The sequence below is a fragment of the Oryctolagus cuniculus genome, chromosome 5 (genome assembly GCF_964237555.1).
Source record: "Oryctolagus cuniculus chromosome 5, mOryCun1.1, whole genome shotgun sequence".
Lineage (NCBI taxonomy): Eukaryota > Metazoa > Chordata > Mammalia > Lagomorpha > Leporidae > Oryctolagus > Oryctolagus cuniculus.
In genome coordinates, this window is record NC_091436.1 from 96884221 (window position 1) to 96911921 (window position 27701).

Consider the following 27701-nt stretch of genomic DNA (forward strand, 5'->3'; position numbering starts at 1 on the left):
CAGAGAAAGAACAATACTATCTTAATTTTGCAATATACCGCATTTGCTGGTGCTGTTTTATACAGTGAAGCAGCAGCTCTACAGCAAAATAAGAAACATAAATGAATTTTCAACTTCCTCATATCATGTTTTGATGTTAATATTTGGTTAAGTGACTTGGCTAGTATCTATGAAGATGCAAATTTTAACTTATAGAAAGTTATGTTTTAAAAGAAAGTTTAAACTGTAACAATGAAAGGTTCAAAGAAATGTTTCCTTTTAGTAACAAATTAATTCTGGTAGAATCAAACACTTGTCATCTTTAATATAGACAAAAAGAAATCACTGACTTTTTCATCACGCTAGATTAGAAATGAGAAGAGGAAAAACAAGGAAATGTGAATCTCTTTTGATCAGCATAGCACATGGTATTCTTAAGAAATGAAACCATATGCAGGTTTCTACTTAAGTAATGGGAACAGAGGTGCCCATGCAACAAGGGCCTGTGAGCTGCAACACTGACTCAATCACTGCTTAGTTAGGGGCCAAATGTTATTTTCAAGTGGTTAATATGTACAGCATACTTACTGTCTCTTAATTAGTCAACCATAACAGTTTTAGGGGCTGGGTTAAATACATGTACAAATAAACAGATATTCATACACACACACACAAAAGAAAGTTACAGTTACAGAGAGAGAGGGAGATATACATACACACACATACAGAGTGAGAGAGGGAGGGAGAGAGGGAGAGAGAGAGAGAAAGATATCTTTCATCTATTGGTTTACTTTCCAGATGGTGGCAATGGCCAAAGCTGGGCCAGGTTGAATCCAGGAGCCAGGAGCTTCTCTTCCAGGTCTCCAATGAGAGTAGCAGGGGCCCAAACACCTAAGCCATTTTCTGTTGCTCTTCCCAGGCCATTAGCAGAAAACTGGACCAGAAGTGGAGCAGCCAGGACACGAGTCAGCATCCTTTTGGGATGCTGGCACCGTAGGTGGTGGCTTTACCCACTATATCACAACACTGGCCCCCAGTAATTTTCTTAAAAATTAAAACTATGCCCCATTTAAAAATAAATGACGTTATAAATGTATATTGTAGTTAGTAGAATCAGCTGGTTATATAAGTTAAAAGCAGCAGTCTACTGTTCCAACACTTCCACCAAAGATTCTGCTCCCCAAGGACAAGTACTTTCAAATCTTTTAGATCTGTTTTCTCATAGTTGCCTTTGTATATCTCAATATCACACTTTAGCTTTTCATTAAATGTTACGTTTATATTTTCTACTGCCTTGGCAACCATAAAAGATGATGGTAGTCCTCATCCTGACATAAATTTACTTCTTTTATCCTCCCACCACTCTTAGTTATAATTTCTGTTAGTTGAAATTGTTTTTTTGTATGTGTTTAAGCTATTATAACTTTATTCAGGATTGCACTTATTTTCTATTATAAATTATTTGTTTAACTTTGGGTTAAAAATTGGTTTTGGATGCTTAGTTTTAAGTACAGTTTTCACAAATGTACTTATGATTATGGAGACAGGCAAGTCCAAGATTCTGTAAGGGTGAATTGGCAGACTGGAGACTAAGGGGAGCCAAAGGTTTCTTTCTAGTCTCAGTCCAAAGGCTTGAGAACCAGGAGGGCTGATCGTGTAGTTGCTGTCCAATGGCTTGCAGAATCAGGACTCAAGAAGATTTAATTCAAGTCCAAAAGCAGTCAGGCAGAAATAATTCTGTTTTACTCAGGGGCAGCCAGTGTTTTGTTCTTTGAAGGTCTTTAGCTGACTGGTTGAGACCCACTCACATGAGGGAGATAATTCTTCTTTATTCTGTTCTACCTATTTCATTATTACTCTCATCCAAAAACACCCAAAATAAAATTTTAATGTTTATTTATTCATTTTGGTTTTATTTATTCATTTGGGTGGGGGGGGGAGAGAGAGAGAGAGAGAGAGAGAGAGAGAGAGAGAGAGATCTTTCATCTGTTCCCAAATAGCTGCAATAACAGTTGCTGGGCCAGACTGAAGTCAAAATACAAAATCTCCCTCTGGGTCTCCCACGTGGGTGGGAAGCACTTAAATTATGGGAGCCATCATCTACTGCCTTCCCAGGTGCATTAGCAGGAAGCTGGATCAGAAAGCAGAGGAAGGACTCCATTTCAGTTACTCTAATACAGAATGCCAGTGTCCTAAGCAGTGATTTAACACACTGTGCCACAACTCTCACCCCCAAAATAATGTTTGATCAATAGCTGAGCACTTCATATCTCAGTGAAGTTGACACATAAAATTACCATCACAGATATACCCCTGAGGAATGAAATTGAAACCGATTGTCAAAACAGTATGGACAAACTGATAAAAAGAATAATTTTTTTGCTCCAAAAAACAAACAAACAAACAAACAAACAAAGAATGCAGATCTAAGTGATGCCCCTGTACCATGGGACTGGAAAAAGGTAAAGGTTAAAGGCAGAAATGGGGGCTGGCACTTCAGTGTAATGGGTAAAGCCACCACCTGCAGTGTCCCAAACACTTGGGACATCTTCCACTGCTTTGCTCGGAAGATTAGCAGAGAGCTAGATCAAAAGTGGAGTAGCCAGGACTGAAACTGGTGCCCATATGGGATGCCAGCACTGCAGGCGGTAGCTTTACACACCACGCCACAGCACTAGCCTCGATGATTTCTTTCTTAAAGATTTCTGTATATTCTAAATTTAAAGTTACTTCTAAAATTTAATGTATTTTCTTAAATACATTGACTATGGTAATGCATGTGTATAAGCTGCAGAGTGTGTACAGTCTTCTTTACTTGACCTGTACTCTGTGTTAGATTCATTTTTTTCTGTCGTATTTTGAATTTAATATATTGATTTTGTAAGATGTAAATTTTCATAGCCTCCTATATGTTAATTTAATTAATGAGAGGTGGGCATTGTGGCATAGTGGGTGAAGCTGCCACCTGCGACTCTGGCATCCCATATGACAGTTCTTTGTGTCCCGGCTGCTCCACTTCTGATTCAGCTCTCTGCTAGTGTTCTGAGCAAAGCAGTGGAAAATGTCCCAAGTGTTTGGGCTCCTATCACCCATATGGGAGACCCATATGAATCTCCTGGTTCCTGTCTTTGGCCTGGCCCAGAGCTGGCCATTGGGATCATCTGGACAGTGAACCAGTGGATGGAAGATTTCACCTCTCTGTCTCTGTGTCTTGCCCTCTCTCTCTGTAACTCTGACTTTCAAAATAAGTAAACAAAACTTTTAAAAATTGAACTAGGAAAAAATGTTCAAGTTAGTTTATAGAATTTTATATTCAAATGCAAATTTTTCTCTGTGGGTTTACATAAATCTATTTCCTGTTATTTAAATAATAAAGATTGATAGGTTTTTTTTTTAGATTTATTTATTTATTAGAAAGTCAGAGTTGCACCCTAATGTTTATTGCAGCTCAATTCACAATAGCTAAGACCTGGAACCAACCTAAATGCCCATCAACGGTAGACTGGATAAAGAAATTATGGGATATGTACTCTTTAGAATACTATACCGCAGTAAGAAACAACGAAATCCAGTCATTTGCAACAAAATGGAGGAATCTGGAACACATCATGCTGAGTGAAAGAAGCCAGTCCCAAAGGGACAAATACCATATGTTCTCCCTGATCGGTGACAACTGACTGAACACCAAAAAGGAAACCTCCTGAAGTGAAATGGACACTATGGGAAACGGTGACTTGATCAGCATAGCCCTGACTGTTAATGAACAACTTAATACATTATCCCTCTTAGTAGTTTTTTTGTCTGTTCTACTTAATATGACTGGTTTAATTCTGTAATTAATACACAGTTATTCTTAAGTGTTGAAAATTAACTGAAATGTGATCCCTGTTAAACATAAGAGTGGGAATAAGAGAGGGAAGAGATGTATAATTTGGGACATGCTCAAGCTGACTTGCCCCAAATAGTAGAGTTAGAAACATACCAGGGGATTCCAATTCAATCCCATCAAGGTGGCATGTACCAATGCCATCTCACTATTCCAAGTGATCAATTTCAGTTCACAATTGATCATAATGAAAGGACTAAGAGTCAAAGGGAGCACATAAACAAGTCTAGTACCTGCTAACACTAACTGATAGAATAAATAAAGGGGAGAGTGATCCAACATGGGAAGTGAGATACTCAGCAGACTCATAGAATGGCAGATGTCCTAAATAGCACTCTGGCCTCAGAATCAGCCCTAAAGGCATTCGGATCTGGCTGAAAAGCCCATGAGAGTATTTCAGGCATGGAAAGCCAAGACACTCTGGCAAAAGATCTCTGTGAGTGAGATCCCAGTGGAAAGAACAAGTCTTCAAAGAAGGAGGTACCTTTCTCTGAAGGGAGGAGAGAACCTCCACTTTGACTATGACCTTGTCTAAACAAGATAAGAATCGGAGAACTCAGAGGGCTTCCATAGCCTTGGAAACTCATGACTGGAGCATAGGGAGATTACTGATGCCATAGACACGAGTGTCAATTGGTAAAGTCAACAACAGGAGTCACTGTGCACTTACTCCTCATGTAGGATCTTTGTCCTTAGTGTGCTGTGCATTGAGATTTAATGCTATAACGAGTACTCAAACAATATATTTCACTTTGTGTTTCTATGGGGGTGCAAACTGTTGAAATCTTTACTTAATGCATACTAAACTGATCCTCTGTAAAAAAAAAAAAAAAGAAATTATCAACTCCCAACTTGACTCTCACTGGGATTAAACATGACAATAGGTCTGATCTGATTTCATCATCATTTAAAAAAATCATCTATTATTTTTCACTTTATGTTTCTGTGTGGGAGCAAACTGTTGAAATCCTTACTTAATGTATACTAAGCTGATCTTCTGTATATTAAGATAATCGAAAATGAATCTTGATGTGAATGGAAGGGGAGAGGGAGTGGGAAAGGGGAGGGTTGTGGGTGGGAGGGACGGTATGGGGGGAAGCCATTGTAATCCATAAATCGTTCTTGGAAATTTATATTCATTAAATAAAAGTTAAAAAAAAAAAGAAAGTCAGAGTTACACAGAGAGAAGGAGAGGCAGAGAGAGAGAAAGTTCTTCCATCTGCTGGATCACTCCCCAGATGGCCGCAAAGGCTAGAGCTGCGCCAAACTGAAGCCAGGAGCCAGGAGCTTCTGCTGGGTCTCCCATGCAGATGCAGGGGCCCAAGGACTTGGGCCATCCTCCACTGCTGTTTTCCCAGGCCATAGTAGAGAGCTGGATCAGAAGTGGAACAGCCTGGTCTTGAACCGGTGCCCATATGGGATACTGGCACTTCAGGCCAAGGCATTAGCCCGCTGCACCACAGCGCCGGCCCCGTGCTTTTTTCATAATACATATTTCAACAAACTTTTTGAAAACCTCTTGTATGTATGGAGCAATGTTAATATTGTTTATTTTACAATGATTTGATGGAAAACAGTACTGACAATGCGTCTTAGACTGCAACATAACACTGACTGAAAGCCTGACTACCAAATTGCCTGTAATAATCATCTATGGGATTTTTTCCCTTAAAGAACCACCTTTACATTTAAAAAAAATCACTTAAAGGTTTTATTTATTTATTTATTTTGCACGCGTGAGAGAGATATTCTCCATCACTCTTTTGTTCCCTATAACAGCCCAGTACTGGCCAGGCTGAAGCTAGGAGTCAGGAACTCCATTTGGGTCTTTTTCATGAGTGGCAGGGACTCGAGTACTTGAGCCACCACCTGCTACTTCCCCGAGTGCACATTAGCAGGAAGTTGGAATGGAGAGCAGAAACTAGAACCCAGTTACTGTGTTATTGGATTCAGACACTGAATACAGAAGCTTAACCATGAAACTAAATGCTCATCCTCACTTACAGTATTTTTTGGTCAAAGAGCTTATACCTGCTTTTTACCACTTGGTGTCAGAATTGTACTACTTGAGTGTATTTGTGTATTGGCAAATCTTAGAGCATTCATTTGTGAATTTTAAGCTTTAAAGAATTTGTTATAACCTGTGTCTTACCAAAATCACTAAGGAAAGAAACCGTTTGCTTTGTTTTCTTCTGATAGTTTTAGGTTACTCTGCATTTACTACCAGATTAGGAGGGAAGTAAAGAAGTAGATTCAAAATGTATGAGAATTCCTGGAGGGCAAACAAATTTTTCTGATCTTTGCAGGAGGGAGGACTAAATTAGCCTCTCAGAGTAATCCTCTATATGGGAACTAATTGAACATGTCTCCTTCAATTGGAATCCAGGGGGATTTTCCACTCAAGGTTTATGACAGATTGGTCTTTGAGCGGAGAACCAGGGTAATCCTGAATGATTGGATCAGGTATTTCAAATGGGAAGACAGTGCTCAATGACTGTTACAAGAAGTAACTCATTAGTTTATTTAATAAAGATTTATTGATCTGTGGTAATGTGCCAGTCCCTGGTTTGGGAAGAGTCCTTGGTGTCAGCACACTTCTATTCTCAGTCCATCCTGGGCTCCTTTCTATCCCAGAGTTTCTCACATGTCCTGAGTTTGACAAACACAGGGAGAAAATGACCTGGTTTCGAGAGAGAGAATATCAGCCCAAATGTATTGCAGGGAAAAGAATTATCTTGGTGCCTGTAGAACTTAAGTTATTCTTTTTTAAAATAAAAACTGTGGTATGGGTCCAGCATTGTGGCATAGTGGGTAAGGCCATCCCATTTTGTCCAGGCTGTTCCACTTCCAATCCAGCTTTCTTCTAATGGCCTGGGAAAAAAGTGGAAGATAGCCCAAATGCTTGGGCCCCTGCCACTAACATGGGAAACCTGAATGAAGCTTCTGGTTCCTGGCTTTGACCTGGTTCAGCACTGGTTGTTGTGGCCACCTTGGGGAGTGAACCAGTGGATGAATTTCTTCTTTTGAAAATGGCTGTTTAAGTCCTATGCCCTTTTCTTAACTGGATTGTTTGTTTTGTTGTTTAGTTTCTTGAGTTCTTTATATATTCTGCATATTTATCCTTTATCAGCTAGTTGCATAGTTTGCAACTATTTTCTTCCATTCTGTCATTTGCCTCTTCACTTCGTTGATGGTTTCCTTTGCAGTGCAGAAGCTTCTTGCTTGATGTAAACCCATTTATATAATTTTGCTTTGGTTGCCTGAGCCTCTGGGGTCTTTTTCAAAAAACCTTTGCCTTTGTCAGTGTCTTGCAGAGTTTTCTCAATGTTATCCTCTAGTAATTTGATGGTATCAGGTCATAGATTTGGATTCTTGATCTATTTTGAGTTGATTTTGTACAAGATGTAAGGTAGGGTCTTATTTCATACTTCTGCATGTTGGGAGCCAATTTTACCAGAACCATTTGTTGAAGAGACTATCCTTTCTTTTAGAATTGATTTTTGCTCCCTTGTCTAAGATTAGTTGGTTGTAGATGCAAGGATTGATTTCTGGAGTTCCTATTCTGTTCCACTGGTCTGCATGTCTATTTTTGTGTCAATATCAGGCTGTTTTGATTATAATTGCATTGTGGTATGTCTTGGATTCTGGTATTGTGATACCTTCAGCTTTTTTTTTATTATTTAAGATTGCTTTAGCTATTTGAGGTCTCTTGAGTTTCCATATGAATTTTAGTATCATTTTTTTTCTCAAAGACAGTGTGGTCTGCAAGGCTCTGCTTTAGGCAATATCATCAGTAGCACAGGCTGCCACAGTCTGCTCTCACCCACTCTCCAAAGCTGGTGTTTCCTCCAGCTTCTGGTTATGGAGCTCTTGTGTCGTTTCCCTGCTTGTTACTACACTCTGTACCTTCCATGCTGTTCCATGGTGTCTCTTTCTTCTGTAGATTTTCCACTGCAAACTTCTCTCTTAACTCTCCCCTGGGAATGCACTTCATGTTTCTTCTGCTATTTTCCCCTTATCCAAAGCAGCATGCCTTTTTCTCTATTCAGCCATCTTGAAATCTGATATCCTTGTTTTTAAATGTTGTTGCCTGTTCAACGAAGCAGCTGAATTTGAAACAAGTTCAATGTCATTTCTTTCAAGGATTAACTCATCTTTCTGAGCTTGAGATGCTGAACAAGCAACACCCGGTATCATCCAAGCCTTTTGGACGTACTTTTCTCCCAAGAAATTTTGGATTCCAACAAGAGACCCATTCTCCTGAATAACCATGTTGATAGGGAAGAGAACATACACAGACCTCATTTTACAGCAGAATCCCAATGTAACACCCTTGCTGGTATTCTCTTTACAGCATGAACAGTTGCCAGTTGCTTTCCATTTTTGTACCATTTATCAATTTAGTGCCTCTTCTTTTTCTTCTCAAGGGGTCTGAGTTCTACAGTGATGCAACTGAAGTTCCTCTGCAGCGCTCCTCAGGGGCTCTTCACAACAGCTATCTGTCCTTTCAGATTGATGTTGACGTTTCAGTCCGATTGCTGAGAGTGGTCTTCATTCTCACAGTAGATGTTGCAAAGCCATAAAAATGTTTCTTATTCTTTTTCATATCTTAAATCTATTTCACTGTATTGTCAGGCAAAATTGTGAAAGATCTTGAAATGGGAAAAAAAAAAAAGAAGAAGAAGAAGAAGTTGTTACTGGTTTCTTGTCAATGGGATACCCAGCATTCTTCAGCAAACACTTCTGGGTTAACTGATATTATATGTGGTCAGTGTCTTTATGGAGCTTTTTTAAACATTGTTAAGTTGGAGAAAATGGAAAGTAGTGAAAGTAAGTTTCATCTGATAGAGAGGCAGTTGACTTACCTCCCTCTCCAAGAGACTAATTTTGTATTTATTAGCACATTCATTTCAGTATTCCTGATGGCTTATATATATATATTTGTTATTGAGATTTTTCCTTTGAACCATTTATACCATCTACTGGTTTCCTCATTAATCAATGAGCTTAATATTTGTTATATGTGGGGCCGGCAATGTGGTATAGTAGGTTAAGTATCCACCTGCAGTGCCAGCATCCCATATAGGCACTGATTCATGTCCTTACTACTCCTCTTCTGATCCAGCTCTCTCCTTGTGGTCTGGAAAAGCAGTGGAAGATGGCCCAAGTGCTCAGGCCCCTGCACTCACATGGAAGACATGGAAGAAACTACTGGCTCCTAGCTTTGGGTTGACCCAGCCCCAGTTGTTGTGGCCATTTGGGGAGTGAACTAACAGATGGAAGACCTCTCTCTCTCGGTCTCTCCCTCTCTCTGTAACTCTGCCTCTCATGTAGCGAGATCAGAAGTGGAGCAGCCAGGACTCAACCCAGCACCCATATGGAATGCTGGCACTTCAGGTTGTGGCTTTACCGGCTATGCCACAGCACTGGCCCCAGTAAATAAATCTTTAAAAAAATGTGTTATGTGTCACTTTTATATTTGTATTGTGGTCATAATTTTACCATTAAAACTTATTCCTAATAGTTGTGGTGGTCATCCACCGAGATGCCAATGACAAAGCAAGGTAGAGTGCAGGAAAAGTGTACCTTATGGGCTACTTGAACCCTGACATATATTTTCTTGAATCCCAGAATAATCCCAAACAGCAGTAGAACATGAAATTGGCTGGCTCTATTTCTCCTTTTTCTTTATGTTGATTTTGTGTTTTGTTTTCTTTTGTTTGTTTCAAACACAATGCACTTTGTAATTCATGGCAGTAATGATGGGGGATTTTGTTTTATGGTATATCATATTCATTGATACCTGAAAAGGATGATAGAGATTTTATTTTCTGTTGGGTGAGAGATGATGGGAAATCTGAGTTGCTAGTCTGGTTGATTTGTCTCCTTCGAGCTCAAATCAATTAATAATTTTATGCTCACTAGAAAGGAGAATAGCTCTTTGTTATCACTACTGGTGAATTTTTTAGCTTCTGTGTTTACCCATGACCTATGACTGAAATTGTTTAATTGAAAAGTGTACATTTTCTGTATGTCTGTGCCCATGCCTGTGTCCTTGTGTTTGTGTATCTATAATCCAGAGAGATCCTTTGATATCATTTTTTGGGTATCAGATGTTTTCTTATCTCTAGATAGTATTAATAAATTAGATCATGGCCGGTGCCACGGCTCATTAGGCTAATCCTCCGCCTGTGGTGCCGGTACCCTGGGTTCTAATCCCGGTTGGAGCGCCAGTTCTGTCCTGGTTGCTCCTCTTCCAGTCCAGCTCTCTGCTGTGGCCCAGGAAGGCAGTGGAGGATGGCCCAAGTGCCTGGGCCCTGCACCCGCATGGGAGACCAGGAGGAAGCGCCTGGCTCCTGGCTTTGGATCAGCGCAGCGTGCCGGCTGTAGCAACCATTTGGGGGGTGAACCAACAGAAGGAAGACCTTTCTCTCTGTCTCTCTCTCTCTCTCTCTCACTGTCTAACTCAGCCGGTCAGAAAAATTAGATCATATAAACTCTTAAATCTCTGTTCTAATTGGCTTATAGAGTTAAATGAGTGCTCATGTAGCCAAGTATTCCTAAAAGTTCCATAAACTAAATAGTTCTCATTTCTAATCTGCTAAACTTAAAGAAAAACCTCTTCTTCCAGAAGCTACTAACTTAGGATGATTTAGGAATCCTAGTTTACATAATTAACAAAACTTTTTGGCAAATGAAATTAATGTAATAATAAAGAGTAGATAAATTACCTTTGTTTTTCACTGTTTAAGGAATTTTTATTAAAGTTAGAATTTTATAATACAAATTATGTTTCCTTGCTCAGTTATCAATTCTGTTCCTTAAAACAGAGCTGACATTCTGAGCTATTCCACAGTAAAGAGTTACAAAATTAAAGAAAGAAATGCTTTAAATTTTTGTACTTTGCTGAAAATTCTTTTTTCCAGGGTCTATAAAACATTAATTTTATAACTATTTTTATATTTTACTTTTTTTTTGGTGGTTTTTTATTTTTGTTTTTAAATCAATAAGTAATCCAGGGCTAGCATTATGCTTGACAGACCTGGCATAAAACATTAATTTATATACTTCAGAGGCAGAGAGATACAAAGAGGGAGAGACATAGAGAGCTCCCATACTCTGGTTTAATCTCCAAATGCTTGCAATGACTGGGACTGGGCTAGGACTGAAGCAGGGAGCCAGGAATGTGATTTACCTACCATACGGGTGGGTGGCAGGAACCCAATTATGTGAGCTATCATCCCAGAATCCCACTGCATCCCAGAATCTGCATTAGAAGGAAGCTGGAGCTGGGAATTCATCCCACACAGTCTAATGTGGGATGTGGGCATCTTAACCGCTAGGCTAAATGCCTGGCCCCTGTGTTTTTTCTGAATTTATAAATTTTAATAACAAAATACAAATATATATTTAATTTTACTTGGGCTGTTTGTTTTTCCTAAACTGACAAAGACTTTCTTGTCTAATAAGGTATGCCTCTTCTATGTTTAAGATTACAAAAGAATACAATTGTGTACAACAAAATTGAATTATTACTTTGACAACATTTTGTAAAAATAATTATTAAATTTTATAGTATTCCAATTTAAACATTTTTTGAGATCTTTAGGTACCTTAAAATCTTGAACAAATATTAACTTAAGCCAAACTGTGAGTAAGCACCAGATACCTGGATAATTCTATTTTTTTTTTTTTAAAGATTGTATTTATTTATTGAGAGGTAGAGTTACAGGCAGAGAGAGGGAGAAACAGGAGAAAGATCTTCCAGGGAGGTGGTGATGTGTGTAGTTGAGCTAAGCCTCTACCTACAGTGCCTGCATCCTATGTGGGCACGATTTAGAGTCCCTGCTGCTCCTTTTCTGATCCAGCTCTCTGGGAAAGCAGTGGAAAATGGCCCGAGTACTTTTGGGCCCCTGCACCCATGTGGGAGACCTAGAAGAAGTTCCTGGCTCCTGGCTTCATATCAGCCCAGCTCCGGCCACTGTGGCCATTTGGGGAGTGAGCCAGTGGATGGAAAATCTTTATTTCTTCTTCCTTCCTCCCTCCCTCCCTCCCTTCCTTTTTTTTTTTTTTTAAAGATTTATTTATTTATTTGAAAGGCAGAGATACAGAGAGGCAGAGAGAGAGAGAGAAAGAGAGAGAGAGAAAGAGAAAGAGGGAGGTCTTCATTCCCCAAGTGGCTGCAATGGCCAGAGCTGGGCCAATCTGAAGCCAGGAGCTTGGAGCTTCTTCCAGATCTCCCATGTGCATTCAGGGGCCCAAGTATTTGGGCCATATTCCACTGCTTTCTCAGGTGCATTAACAGGGAGCCAGATTGGAAGTGAAGCAGCCAGAACTTGAACTAGCACCCATATGGGATGTTTAACCTTCTACACCACAGTGCCCGCCTCACTTCTCTTGAGTTTCTAGTTTTACCTTGAGAATAGAAAGAAGAAATTGTGTATCCCACCCTTCAGATGGCTTTTTTTCTTTTATCATGAGAAGACTAGAAAGGACTATAATTCTGGCCTTTGGTTGGGTTTTGTCCCCATCTTCTGATTGTTGGCTATTAGTCTGCTCATCCGAATTGTGCTTCAAAGACACCACTTCAACCAGTTTATCAGGTCTTCCTTTCTAGGAGCCTCCCTCCTAGATGCTACAACAGGTTTCTAACTTGAATAAATCTTGCTTTGTTCACTGCCTTGTCTGAGTGGGAATTTTTCTTCTATAGGAGAAAAGAACTGAGGTTGTAGTCTTACTGTCATTTTCCCCATAACAGTACTGCTTGGAATTTGATGGCTTCTGGTTGTTTGATCCTGGATAATACAAAGTGTGTAAGACAGTTAATTCTCCCAATTGAGAGCCTCCTTTTTTGAGAGTTCAAGGTAGCCAGTTGGAAGACCCAAGGTCAAAAACTCAGTTCTAGAGTTTTAGATGTAAAAAAAAAAAAATTGTCAGAGGTTTAAACCATTTGGTTAACATAAAACTTAAACCTGAGCATTTTATTTATTTATTTTTTAATTTATTTGAAAGATAGAGTTAGACAGTGAGAGGGAGAGACAGAGAGAAAGGTCTTCCTTCCGTTGGTTCACCCCCCAAATGGCCGCTATGGCCGGCGCTGCGCCGATCTGAAGCCAGGAGCCAGGTGCTTCCTCCTGGTCTCCCATGCGGGTGCAGGTGCCCAAGCACTTGGGCCATCCACCACTGCCTTCCTGGGCCACAGCAGAGAGCTGGACTGGAAGAGGAGCAACCAGGACTAGAACTGGCACCCATATGGGATGCTGGTGCCGCAGGTGGAGGATTAACCAAGTGAGCCATGGCGCTGGCCCCAAACCTGAGCATTTTAAACAAAATTGTAGAGCAAGTGTAAATAGTTAACTCCTTTAAGACCCAGATATTTTAAGCAAGTAAACGCAATAAAGGCAACAGAAAACACATGAAATTTCCCAGAGTTGCATAAAATTTTGCTACATAGGTCAGTTAAAAACAGATAGGCCTTGATTGGAAAGGATTAATATGTGATATCAGCATATGAATTCATCACCTTGGACAGTTAAATACATCATGGAACAGAGGTAGACTGGTTTCTGGGCATGGACACAAGCCATCGCAGCTGTTAACCTATGTCCAAAATGGCGCCTGCTCTCTCAGCTTGTTACAGGATGCCATTGCAGGGTGATTGGGAGAGAGAAGCGCACCCCCCCCCTTTTTTTTCTCCTTTAGTTTGTCAGGTTTACTATCCCTTGTAGGGCTCCAAACTGGATTCCCTGCAGACTTTTCATGCAGCTTTATTGCCAGTGGCTTGGGCTGCTGCAGTCTGGTTTCACCTCTCTCAAACCTGGTGCAGAGTCTCAGCTGCATGGCCACACCCTCCATGTAGGTCTGCTGTGTCCCTATAATTTGTGTGGAGTTTCCTCTGCCGTTTTCTCCCTAACGCTTCCCTGAGACTGCATGCTCTCCACTTTTTTTTTAAACTATCTTCTCCTAGACTAGTGCAGTAAGCTCCCTCCGTACACTGCCTTTTTCTAGGTCTTATTTTTTTTCAACTTTTATTTAATAAATATAAATTTCCAAAGTACAACTTTTGGATTATAGCAGCGTTTCCCCCCATAACCTCCCTCCCACCTGCAACCATCCCATCTCCCACTCCCTCTCCCATCCCATTCTTCATCAAGATTCATTTTCAATTATCTTTATATACAGAAGATCAACTTAATATATACTAAGTAAAGATTTCAACAGATTGCACCCACACAGACACACAAAGTATAGAGTACTGTTTGAGTAGTAGTTCTATCTAGGTCATCTTTTATATCCTGAAGCAATAATTTTTTTTTTGACAGGCAGAGTGGACAGTGAGAGAGAGAGACAGAGAGAAAGGTCTTCCTTTTGCCGTTGGTTCACCCTCCAATGGCCGCCGCGGCCGGCGCGCTGTGGCCAGCGCAACACACTGATCCAATGGCAGGAGCCAGGTACTTATCCTGGCCTCCCATGGGGTGCAGGGCCCAAGCACTGGGGCCATCCTCCACTGCACTCCCTGGCCACAGCAGAGAGCTGGCCTGGAAGAGGGACAACCGGGACAGAATCCAGCGCCCCAACCGGGACTAGAACCGGTGTGCTGGCGCCGCAAGGCGGGGGATTAGCCTAGTGAGCTGTGGCGCCGGCCCTGAAGCAATAATTTAAAGTTTTTATTATGAGAGTCTTACACATGGAGCTGGTGCTGTGGCACAGCATGTAAAGCCGCTGCCTGCATTGCCAGCATCCCATATGGACACGAGTTTGAGTCCCAGCTGCTCCACTTCCAATTCAGCTCTCTGATATGGCCTGGGAAAGCAGTAGAAGACAGCCCAAGTCCTTGGGCTCCTACACCCACATGGGAGACTGGGAAGAAGCTCCTGGCTCCTGGCTTTGGATTGGTGCAGCTCCGACCATTGCAGCCAATTGGAGAGTGAACCAGCAGATGGAAGACCCCCCCCCCCCCTCTCTGGCTCTCCTTCTCTCTCTCTGTAACTCTGGCTACTGGCTTTGGAATGGCTCAGCTCTGGCCATTGTGGCTATTTGGGGAGTGAACCAGCATATGGAAGGATCTCTCTGTCTGTCCCTTCCTTTCCTCTCTCTGTAACTCTGCCTTTCAACTAAATGAACCTTTAAAAAAATAGAATTCAGCAGTAAAACCACCAGGTACTGGACTCTCCTTTGATGGAAGTTTTTTAAAAAGATTTTTTATTTATTTGAAAGGCAGAGTTACAGATACAGAATGAAGGGTAGGGGGAGAGAGAAAGAGAGAGATCCTCCATCCACTGGACCATTCCCCAAATGGCCACAATGGCCAGGGCTGGGCCAGGCCAAAGCCAGGAACCAAGAACTTCATATGGGTTTCCCATGTGGATGGCAGGGCCCAATTCTTTATTATTATTTTTTTAAGATTTATTTATTTGAAAGGGAGAGTTACAAAGAGATAGGGAGGGGAGGGAGAGACAGATGGAGAGGGAGAGAGAGAGAGAGATTCTACTTGGGCCATCTTCTGCTGCCTTTCCAGGCACATCAGCAAGGAACTGAATGATGATGAGAAGTAGAGCAGCCGATACTCAGACTGCACTAAAATGGGATGCTAGCATTGCAGGTGGAGCCTTAATCTACTACACCAAAATGCCTGTCCCTGATAGGATAGTTTTAATTATTGCTTTAGTCTTGTTGCTTGTTATGGGTCTATTTAGATTTTCTAAATCTGCTTGGTTTAGTCTTTGTGGTTATATATATATATATATATATATCTAGGAATTTTGATTTCTTTGAGATTTTCCAGTTTGTTAGCATTTGGTTGTTCATAGTAGTTTCTTATAATCCTTTGCATTTTTGTGGTATTGGTTGTAATGTCTCCTTTTTTCTTATGTAATTTTATTTATTTTATTTTTTCTATCTTTTCTGCTTTGTTAGTCTGGCTAAAGGTTTGTCTATTTTGTTTATATTCTCAAAATACAGCTTATTTTGTTTATTTTTGTTTCAATTTCATTTATTTCTGCTCTGATTCTTATTATATCTAACCTCTTACTAATATTGTTTCTGCTTTCCTAAGTCTTTGAGATGTATCATTAGATGATTCATTTCAGATATTTCTTTTCTTAATATAAGCATTTATCACTATAAATTTCTCACATAATATTGCTTTTGCTGTATCCTACAGGTTTTGATATGTTGTATTTCATTTTCATTTGCTTTGAGAAACTTTTTAAATTTACCTTTTAATTTCTTCAGTGATCCAATGGTTCATTAAGTAGAATCTTGTTTGATTTCCATGTATTTGTAAATTTTCTATTTTTCTTCTTGTTGATTTCTAGCTTTATCCCTTTGTTGTCTAAGATGATACATAGTATGATTTCAGTTATTTTAAATTTACTCACACTTGATTTGTGGCCTACTAAATAATATATCCTAGAAAATATTTCATGTACTGGTGAGAAAACTATGTATTCTGTTGCTGTTGGGTGATATGTTCTATAAATGTCTATTAGGTCTATTTGCTCAGTAGTGTGGTTCAACTCCATTGTATCTTTGGTGATTTTCTGTCTTGATGATCAGTTCATTGATGACAGTAGGGTGTTGAAGTCACCTACTATTATTGTATTGGAATCTATCTCTCCCTTTAGGTCTAATAATATTTGTTTTATGTATTTGTGTGGTCTTTGGTTTGGGTGCATATATAATGATTATTTTATCTTCTTGTTGAATTGATCCTTTTATCAATACATAATGTGCTTCTTTGTATCTTTTTACAGTTTTTGATTTAAAGTTCATTTTATCTAATATGAGTATAGCTACTCCTGCTTGTTTTTGGTTTCTATTTGAGAATGTTTATCTTTCTCCATCCCTTCACTTTCAGTCTATGTGTATTTTTATCTATAACATGAATTTCTTATAGGCTGCATATAGCTGGGTCATTTTTTAAAAAGATTTATTTACTTATTTGAAAGTCAGAATTAGAGAGAAAGAGAGAAAATCTTCCATCTGCTAGTTCACTTCCCAAATGGCTGCAACTGTGGGGCGGAGCCAGGCAGAAGCCAGAAACTAGGAGCTGCTTCTGGGTTTCCCACATGGGTTCAGGGGCCCAAGCACTTGGGCCATCCTCTGTGTGCCTCCCAGGTCATTAGCAGGGAGCTGGATCAGAAGTGGAGCAGCCAGGACCTGAAATGGTACCCGCATCGGGTGCTGGCATCACAGGTGGCGGCTTCACCTACTACACAACATTGGCCCAAGTTGGGTCATTAAAAAAAAATCCATTCAGACAACTTATATATTTTGACTGGGAATTTAATCCACTTACCTTCAAGGTTAATATTGATAGATAAGAACTACCATTATTTTGTTGATTGGCTACTGATTATATCTTTTGTGTTAATGAGTTTGGTACTGTCATGTGTTTTCATAATGCTTACTTCTAATGTAGAACTCTGTTAAGGATTTCTTGTAAAGCTGGTCAAGTGATGATGAATTCTCTGCTTTTCTTGGTCTGCTGTACTCAGCAGTGATGTGGACTTTAAAGGCTCTCCAGTTTTCAGGATGTCTATATGCAATCCTAGCTGCCATGGTGATTCTGCAGAGAAAATGCACCATTCTGTTAATTCAAACATTTCCTTTTCTTTTTTTTTATAATTTCTTTTTTCCCTGAGATTGTTTGTACTCTCATTATTATAGGAGTATTTTGTTTTACTTCAATGAGTTATAAAATCTGCTTTGCGATCCTTGTCTGTTAATTTCATCATCTAGACAATTTTGGGATGGATCTTGGTTCCTGATTTTTTTGTTGAATATGGGTCACACTTTCATATTTCTTAAAATGTTGAGCAATTTTGGATTGTATCCTGGACTTTGAAGATTGTTATGTAGTTAAGACTCTACATTCTATTAAATTTCTCAAAACAGCATTCATTTTTTTTAAAGTGGGAAATTAACTTTGCAAAGCTAAAACTGTAATGTTCTTTTTTGTGGAAAGCAACTCAAATTTCAATCCATTCCTTTTGTTGTTAGCTGAGGTACCTAGAGTCTGCCTCATTTGTGAGTAGGTCAGGGGCTTGGGTGAAGTTTATAAGCAGAATTCAGGACTTCCCATTTCTGGATCTCTTCCTTCCAGACTTTCCAGGATCTAGCATTGCTCTGAATCCCATCCTCTTGTTCCTAGAGCCAGAAAGACAGTTTTCTATTAGCATTTTAACTATATCAAGTAGTGCTACTTCAGCCTGCCCTCAGGCTCAAATCTGTAACAATAGAAAACTTTCCTAATTCCTCCAGATTTTAACTCTTCTAGAATTTGTTTGCTTTTGTTCACTCACCAGTAACTTCGGGTCATTGATTTTGATCATTTTTTTTTTCTGTTCAGAGGCTGTAAGTGAAACTTGTAAGTATTTATTTGTGAAATTGTTGAGTCTGATAGGTCTTACTTGACCATCTGAGAAAAATTCCACATCATATCTTATTGGGATTGGACCTATTTTACCAAATTGGAACCTTATCATTTTATTCACTTTGCTTGTGCTGTCTCACTTTCCCCACTTCCTCACACATGTTTCCTAAACTACATGCATCTGAGACTTTATCTCATGGCCCAACTTGGGGCTAACTAAATTAGGACTCATTTATGAAGTTATTTGGTCATTCAAATACATTATATATATATATATATTATTTTAAAAAATGAATAATTTATTTGAAGGACAGAATGAGAGGGAGAGAGAGAGAATCTTCCATCTTTGGTCTCTCACATGGTTGACAGGAGCCAAAATATTTGAGCAGTGCACCATTGCCTTCCCAGGCACTTTGGCAAAGAGCTGGATTGAAAGCAGAGTAGCTCAGTCTCAAACAGGCACTCTGATATTGAATATGGATGTCACAATCAGAGGCTTAACTTGCTGCATCCTAGTGCTGGACCCCAAACATATTATTTAATTTAACTTTCCCAACAGCTGTTAGAAGTGTACTGTGAGAACTTAGATTTATTTATTTATTTGTTAGGCAGAGTTACAGACAGTGTGAGAGAGAGACAGAGACAAAGGTCTTCTTTCTGTTGGTTCATTTCCCAAGTGGTCGCAGTGGCCAGAGCTGCGCCAATCTGAAGCTAGGAGGCAGGTACTTCCTCCCGGTCTCCCTTTTGGGTGCAGGGCCCTAACACTTGGGCCATCTTCCACTGCTTTCCCAGGCCACAGCAGAGAGCTGGACTGGAAGAGGAACAACCAGGACTAGAACTGGCACCCATATGGAATGCCGGCACCGCAGGCAGAAGATTAACCTAGTACGCCACGGTGCAGGCCCCAGGATTTATTTATTTGAGAGGTAGAGTTACAGGCAGAGAGAGAGGTCTTCCATCTGATGGTTCACTCCCCAAATGGCCGCAATGGCTAGGGTTGAGCCAATCTGAAGCCAGGAGCCAGGAGTTTCTTCCAGGCCTTCTACGTGGGTACAGAAGCCCAAACACTTGGGCCATCTTCTACTGCTTTCCCAGGCCATAGCAGAGAGCTGGATCAGAAGAGAAGCAGATGGGACTTGTACTGGTGCCCATATGGGATGCCAACACTGTAAGCAGAGGGTTAGCCTACTGTGCCACAGTGCTGGCTGCCCTTTCTTTTAACAAGTTTCATTGTGATTATATCTTGCCTATGATAATATATTCAATAAATTGGAGAATCTGATTTTAAAACCAGGTGTATCTATTTCTGAAATCTTACAACACTGTGTGTTTTGTGTCTGTTAAATGAGATACTGTGGCTATAGAACATAAGTGCCTGTAATATATGGGAGTATTTTATCAGTCAGCTTTCACTGGATTACAATCTCAAATTCTCAGTGGTTTACAATAATAAATACTTATTTTGTACTCACAAGTTCCTGTTCTTTACTTCTGATTGGATGTTTTGGCTCTGCTCAGACTTCAGGCTAAGTCTGCTCTGTATATTTCCTTATTTGGTGATCTAAACTGAATGAGGGCCTGTGTGCAATGTTTTTTTCTTATGGCAGAGGCACAGGAACTAGGGGACTTTGGGAATTTTTGTAATCTTCCTAGAAACTTCCGTTTGGAAGTAACAAATAGCAAATAACCAATTGTCCAAAGCAAGTCACATGTCTGAACATGAAATCGGTTGGATAAATATATTTGATTCACAAGAAGGAGGAAGTGAATAATTACAAACAATATCCTACAGATATGATCATTTTTCTTGCACAGTGCTACAGTCACTGTTTTCCAACCCTCAGAGAGGGAGATGGATCATAAAAGACATGACTACTTGAAATGGCAAGAGTGCCATGGAGTATTTTACTAGGTGCCAAAAGACGACTTTAGAGAGCTGTTATAGATTTTCAGAGAATTAGCATGAACCACAAGGACTGGGAATGGTCTTATGAGTGAGAAGGGGCTGGAGCTGGGTCTTGGGAGATGCCTAAAATTTGGATACAAGTCATTCTAAGAAGCTACACAGGACAAGTGAAGGTACCGACTTGGCCTAGTCTGGCCCTGGTGTGGAGGTGCTCTTGGGGGAAAGATCATGGGAGGCAGATTGGAGAGCCTGAATGTCGGGCAGGAGACAATAAGGAGATTAGAGAGAACACAATTCATAACTGAGAAGTTATGTTTTGGTAAGATAGTCCAGGCAATGCTGTGGGAGGGCAGACGGCAGGGAGCTTTCCTCTACCACTATATGTAGCAGTCATTCTTCCTTCTAAGCTGTACACTGGCTCTGTGAAACACGTAAATGACAAGAATGTAGTGAGCATTTCAAATATTTCCTCAATGCAGACTTGACTCCCACTAGTAAGAAAATGAAAATTGTTTTGCTTGTTTTTCTCTGAATGTCCTTTCTGAGCAAATAAAGAATATGCTTTGGTAGGAGACAACACTTCCCACACAAAAACATAATTAAATCAACATGTCAGGTTGTATGTGCAATGAAACATTAAAAACTGAAGGAAAATATTTGTGTACTATCATTTTTATTTTGCTTTTGAACTAAGGAAAGACAATTTGCAAAGTTTTCTGTTGTGCACTTAAAAACAGAGAAACAACAGCTGAAACTTTCCATCTTCAAATTCCTTAGCAAAATACAATGCCCAGAAGCTTTTGGAAGGCAGTGACGGTGGCCGTGGTAAGAGTTTCCATCCATTATTCTATTCCATTGTTTCTATTTTTCTTATTTGTTGCTGTAACTGTTTTTGGTTCATTAGTTCTTTGGATAAACATTTGTTGTGCTGTTGGTGCTCTATTTTGGATTCAAAAATTATCAACAGGTATTTGAATGAGATTGTATGATTTTCAAAATTAGATTTATTACTTATTAGATTATGATTTAGATTTATGACATAGTAGAGAAAAACTAATAATACATGTCTTTATCAATCCTTAAATCAGCCACCTGAAAGTTAAGAGTTCCTTTTGTATGTATTGGGCCAACATTATTTATGCCATGAAAGCTACATTGGTTCATAATTCATATGATATTGAAAGTAGGTGTCACAGGATGAGAAGCACTTTTAAAAATACATGGGTTAATATCTGGCATGTTTGAGAGTAGAATTGAAGGGGAGAGAATGGAACATTTATTTAGATTTTCTTCAATCCCAGGCACTGTGTCAAGAGCTTTACTCACTTGTAATAACCATATAAATCAGTAGTCATTATTATTTCTGCTTCACAAATGAGAAAGATCAGGCTTTCAAGTGAAGGATGCAGCTGAAGACCTCATATAGAGTAGAAGGCAGAGATGGTGTTCAGTGTAGGTGGATTTGACTATAAATTCCAATCTTCTTCCACTATGTAATGTTGTTTCCACAGTGCTCCATTCTTTATCTCCTAATCAGTATTTAAGGGACCTGGAATCCAGATAGAATCTAGGATTTCTACTTTAGACAATGAAGGATCAGTGATTCATGGTTTTTAGAGGTTCAAATTTTAAAAAATGTAATTAGTACCATAATCTAAGGAATTAAATTTATAATTTGGCACTTAAAATATTTATTCATTGTAAAAACAATTTCATTATAATAATGAATAGTTTTTTTTTAAATGTTTATTTATTTATTTGAAAAGCAAGGGTACACAGAGAGAGGGAGAGACAACAAGAGATCTTCCATCAGAGGTTTACTCTCCAGATGGTTGCAATGGCTAGGGTTGATTCAGGCTGAAGACAGGAGCCAAGAGCTTAATCCATGGCTCCCACATGGGTGAAAGGGACCCAAGTACTTGGACTATCTTCTGCTGCTTTTCCCAGGCCATAAACAGAGAGTTGTACAGGAAGTGGAGCAGTCAGAACTCAAATTGGAGCCCATATGGGTTGCTGGCATAACTTAACCCACTAAGCCACAATGCTAACCCCAATGATGAAAAATTTTTTTTTTTTTTGACAGGCAGAGTTAGATAGTGAGAGAGAGAGAGAGAGAGAGAGAGAGAGGTCTTCCTTCCATTGGTTCACCCCCCAAATGGCCGCTACAGCCGGTGCTTCACCGATCCGAAGCCAGGAGCCAGGTGCTTCTTCCTGGTCTCCCATGTGTGTGCAGAGCCCAAGCACTTGGGCCATCCTCACTGCCTTCCCGGGCCACAGCAGAGAGCTGGACTGGAAGAGGAGCAACCAGGACAGAATCCAGTGCCCCAACCAGGACTAGAACCCAGGGTGCCAGTGCCGCAGGCGGAGGATTAGCCAAGTGAGCCGCGGCGCCAGCCTGAATGATGAAAATTTAAGAAACCTCCAAACATGACCATAAACCAGCATCATGTATTTTTACATGTTCTCTTTTAGTATTTGTCCATATGCATACACAATTTGCTAAGAATTATGTGCTTTAATTAAATGTTGTGATAACTATATGCTATTTCATAAGTGGAGAGGTCCTAATACCAAGCTATTCCTATCATATTTTAAATTTAGGCTGTTTTTTTAATCTTAAAGATTTATTTTATTTCTTAGAAAGGCAAAGGTGCAGAGAGAAAGAGGGAAAGATACACAGAGATCTTCCATCTGTTGGTTCACTCCCCAAGTGGCCACAATGGCTAGGGGTGGGTCATGCAGAAGCCAGGAGCCAAGATCTTCATCCCATGTGGGTGCAAGGGACAAAGCACTTGGGCCATCTTCCATTCCTTTTCCAGGCACACTAGCAGAGAGCTGAATCAGAAGTGGAGCAGCCAGGACTCCAACCTGCATGCATATGGGATGTCGGCATTGTAGGAGGCTGCTTAACCCATTACATCACAATGCCAGCCCATTTTTTTATTTATTTTTTATTTTTTAGTACAATGTAATAAACATTCTAACTCATACAATATTTTCCTTACTTTTATGATTTTTTTTTGAAAGGCAAGAGAGTCAGAGAGATTTATCTTATCTGCTGGTTCACTTCCCAAACACTTGCAATAGCCAGGACTGATTTAGAACAAAGAAAGGACCCAGGAACTTGATACTGGTCTCACATGTGGATGGGGAGACTTAAGTATTTGAAACATGCTATTTTTGAGAGTGCACATTAGCAGGAAGCTGGAATCGCAAGTGGATGTAGGACTCCAACCCAGGCACTCTGATAGGGGATGTGGGTAACCCAGATGGCATTTTAACTGCAGCACTAAATACTTGCCCAGTGTGTAACTGCTTCATGGTAAATATTAGAACATACTGTATCAAAGAGCTTAAAATTAAAAATTAATATATAATGTTCTACTTAAGCCATTTTAAGCCTAATGGAATTTAAAATCACATTGAAAGTGTTATAATACTGAAATGCTATTGTATCAAGGATTTTTTTCCCCAAGATTATCCTTAGGCTTGATGGTTTGCTAGAAGGACTCACAGAACTCAGAAAAACTGTTATACTCATAATTATTGTTTATTACAATAAGAGGATAAGATTTAAATCAGCAGTTGGGGGAGTGGACCATTAACTTTGTGGTTAAGACTCTCACATGCCACACTGAGGGCCTGGGTTCAATTCCCAGCTTTGCCCTAGCTTCTTGTGAATGAAAACCCTGGGAGGCAATGGTGATGACTCAAGTGATTAGGTCCCTGCTGCTAATGTGAGATACCTGGATTGAATCTTGGTTCCCGACATTGGCCCTGGCCCAGTACTGGCCACTGCAGACATTTGGGGAATGAATTAGTAGATGAGAGCTCTCTGTTTTTCACTTTCTGGCTTTTTCCCCCTCTCAGATAAAAAAAAGATACATATGATATCTGTATTATGTATGTATAATGTATTATATATGTATTATATCTGTATTATATATGTATAATTTATAAGTTATACAAGTAATATGCATTATCCATAAACAAATTATATGTAATACATTTATGTACATATATCAATATTTGTACTTTTTTTTGCTGAGCCATTTGAAAATAAGTTGAAGGCATCATGACACTTTCATATCACCTAACCTACAGCTATATTAAAGTTCACCCACCTGTATACAAAATAACTTTTATAGCTGTTTTTATATTTAGAATATGATCAAGTTTAATTCATTGTAGTTTGTTATGTCTCTTTAATCTAGACTATATCCTCTATTTTGTTTAGCTTTTCCTTTTTGAAGAGCACAGACTAGATGTCATTTAGAATTTCTCATGTTTTGGATTTGCCTTATAATTTCCCTTTGATGAGATTTCAGTTAAACATTTCTGGCAAGGCTGAGTCATAGATGATTTGTTTACTGCATCACATCAGGCTACTCAGCTTGTCTTAATGATGATGCAAAGCATGATCACTTAGTTAATGGCAGACTGCAGATGGCTCCATTGTGAAGGTACATTTTCCTTTTCAAAATATGTAAGCATTGAGATGAACATTGGAGTACAACAGGTTAAGTTGTGGCTTGGGACACCCTCATCCCATATTGGAGTACCTGGGATTGAATCCTGCCTCTACGTCCCATCCTTCTTCCTTCTAATGTGCACCCTGGAAGATAACTTGATGTCTCAAGTACTTATGTCATTCCCACCCACATCAGGCACCTGTGTTGGGTTCCTGGCTATTGGCTTCTGCCTGGCCCAGCTCCAGATATTCAGGGCATTTGGGGAGTAGACCAGCAGATGGAAGATCTCACTCTTTCTTTATATCCATTGCTCTGCCTTTGAAATGTTTCTTTTTTCTTTCTTTCTTTTTTTTTTTTTTTTATTTGACAGATAGAGTTAGCAGTGAGAGAGAGAGAGACAGAGAAAAAGGTCTTCCTTCTGTTGGTCCACCCCCCAAATGGCCGCCATGGCCAGAGATATGCCGTTCCAAAGTCAGGAGCCAGGTGCCTCCTCCTGGTCTCCCATGCGGGTGCAGGGCCCAAGCACTCTGGCCATCCTCCACTGCCCTCCTGGGCCACAGCAGAGAGCTGGACTGGAAGAGGAGCAACCAGGACCAGAACCCGGTGCCCATATGGGATGCCGGTGCTGCAGGCAGAGGATTAACCAAATCAGCCATGGCGCCAGCCCCTCTGCCTTTGAAATAAAAACGAATAAATATAATTTATAAAAAAAAGAAAGTATGGATAAAAAAAATCAATATTTCAAAAGGTTTTTCTTCCACTCAAAGCAAGGACAACTTTCTTTCTTTCTCTTTTTAAGACTTATTTATTTATTTGAATGGCAGAGTTACAGAGAGGCAGATGCAGAGAGAGAGAGAAAGAGAGAGAGAGAGAGGGAGAGGTTTTCCATGCACTGGTTCACTCTCCAAATGGCCCCAAAGGTGGGAGCTGGGCCAATCCAAAGCCAGGAACCAGGAGCTACCTCTAGGTCTCCCACTTGGGTGCAGCACCCAAGCACTTGTGCCATCTTCTACGGCTTTTCCAGGCCAAAGGAGAGAGCTGGATTGGAAGTGGAGCAGTTGGGACTTGAACTAGAACCATATGGCATGCTGGCACTACAGACAGGGGTTTTATTCTGCTCCTCCACAGCGCTAGCCCCAAGGATAATTTTCTTAACTTGCCCAAAGACCACATTAAACATGTGATATCTGATTTTTCTAATTTCGAAATTCATACTTTCTCCAAGAGGTAAGAGTGTTTCATTATACTAAATTAGGATGTTAAAACATGATGTGTTATTAAAAATAATAGTAGTATGTAATTTCAAATTTTTATATTGTTAGTATTTGACCATAATAGAACAGGGCCATTTATATATTTAAAAATATAGATAGAAATTATGTATTTTTTGAGGTTTAGTGTTCTACAATCATTGAGCAGGTGATATACAGACAAATAATATCTCATTTTAGTTTGGCATTTGAAAAGCCAGGCTGATTCCACAGTGTCCTAATAATGGCTGAATTAGAGAATTATACTAAATGGAGGAAGAGAGCCACCAGGGGGCACTCAACTACTGTTAATCCATGCTAAGAAAAAGTATGCGGGGCCGGCGCTGTGGCGTACTGGGTAAAGCCGCTGCCTGCAGTGCCAGCATCCCATTTGGGCGCTGGCTCTAGTCAACTGCTCCACTTCCAATCCAGCTCTCTGCTATGGCCTGGGAAAGCAGTGGAGGATGGTCCAAGTCCTTGGGCCCCTGCACCCACAAGGAAGACCTGGAAGAAGCTCCTGGCTCCTGACTTCGGATCAGTGCAGCTCCAGCTGTTGCGGCCAATTGGGAAATAAACCAGCGGATGGAAGACTCTCTCTCTCTCTCTCTCTCTCTGCCTCTCCTCTCTCTGTGTAAATCTGACTTTCAAATAAATAAATACATCTTTTTAAAAAAAGTATGTATTCAGTTATAGTGTGGTGGTGGAAAACAATTCTGTTGAAAGACAGAGAGAAGTACTTACTTTTTCCCCTCATATGCAGGTGAACTCTATGCAGATTAACTCACAAACCCCATTATCAACTTCCATCTAAACCAAGATAAACTTTTATCATGTGCCATGAATACAGTTTGTTTCTCTTGCATACTGCAAAAATACTGCATAAAAATCTGATGTCAGAAAAATGGCCAGATCTTTTCTTTGCAATGAGGCCCACAGGCAGAGTCATTGATCTGTTGGGATGCATCTCTCTTAGAGATTTCTCTGGAGGAGACTTCTCTTCACCCCAGAGCATGTCTGATTTGCAAATCCTTTCCAAAAGTAGAGAAAATGAGGAATGTGAGAATATGCTATTTTTCTAAAAAAGTCATATTTTTAATTTCCAAAGATAATATTTTTATAATTATTTTAAGATGATATTTTTATATATTGAAAAAAGTTTGCAGTTTCCTTATGTAATTAAAATATTTATGAGTGGGCGTGTAGCCTCGTAGTTGGGAAACCAAGTCCCACATTGGAGTCCCTGGGTTTACTTCTTAGCTCTGGCTCCTGACTACAGCTCCCCACCACAGCAGACCTTGGGAGGCAGCTGTGATGTCTCAAGTAATGGGTTCTTGCCACCAGCACCGGACACCTCAACTGATTTCCCAACCCCTGGCATCTGCCCCAGTCCAGGGGTCACTGGAGGGCATTTTGGAAGTATCCCAGAGGGTGGGAGCTCTTTCTCTTTATTAAACTGTCCCTTAAATATAAATATATAATTCTAAAACACTACATATTTAAAAAACCTAAAACCCACAAACATAATTTTAAAGCCATAATGAATTAATACTCTCATAAAAAATTAACATGGTAATTTGAAATAATGAAATCAAAATTATATCATCCTTATTTTTATTATTATTATGGAAAATTCTAAGCGTATACTAAAGAAGGGAATGATATAATAAATCCTTGGGTACTCATCATTCAACTTCAGTAATTATCAACATTCTATATTATTCAGTTATACTTCCCAAACTGTTTTTCCTAACTAGTTGATGCAGTTTTAAAGCAAATTCAAGAGATCATATATTGGGGCCAGTGCTGTTGCATAGTAGGTTAAGCCTAAATG

At 39.8% G+C, this 27701-nt stretch overlaps 1 protein-coding gene across 1 annotated transcript in view; it reads left to right on the forward strand.

Moving 5' to 3' along the window:
• FILIP1 (filamin A interacting protein 1) overlaps positions 1-27701 on the forward strand; it is a 300074-nt gene that overhangs the window by 924 nt on the left and 271449 nt on the right. The window lies entirely within an intron of this gene.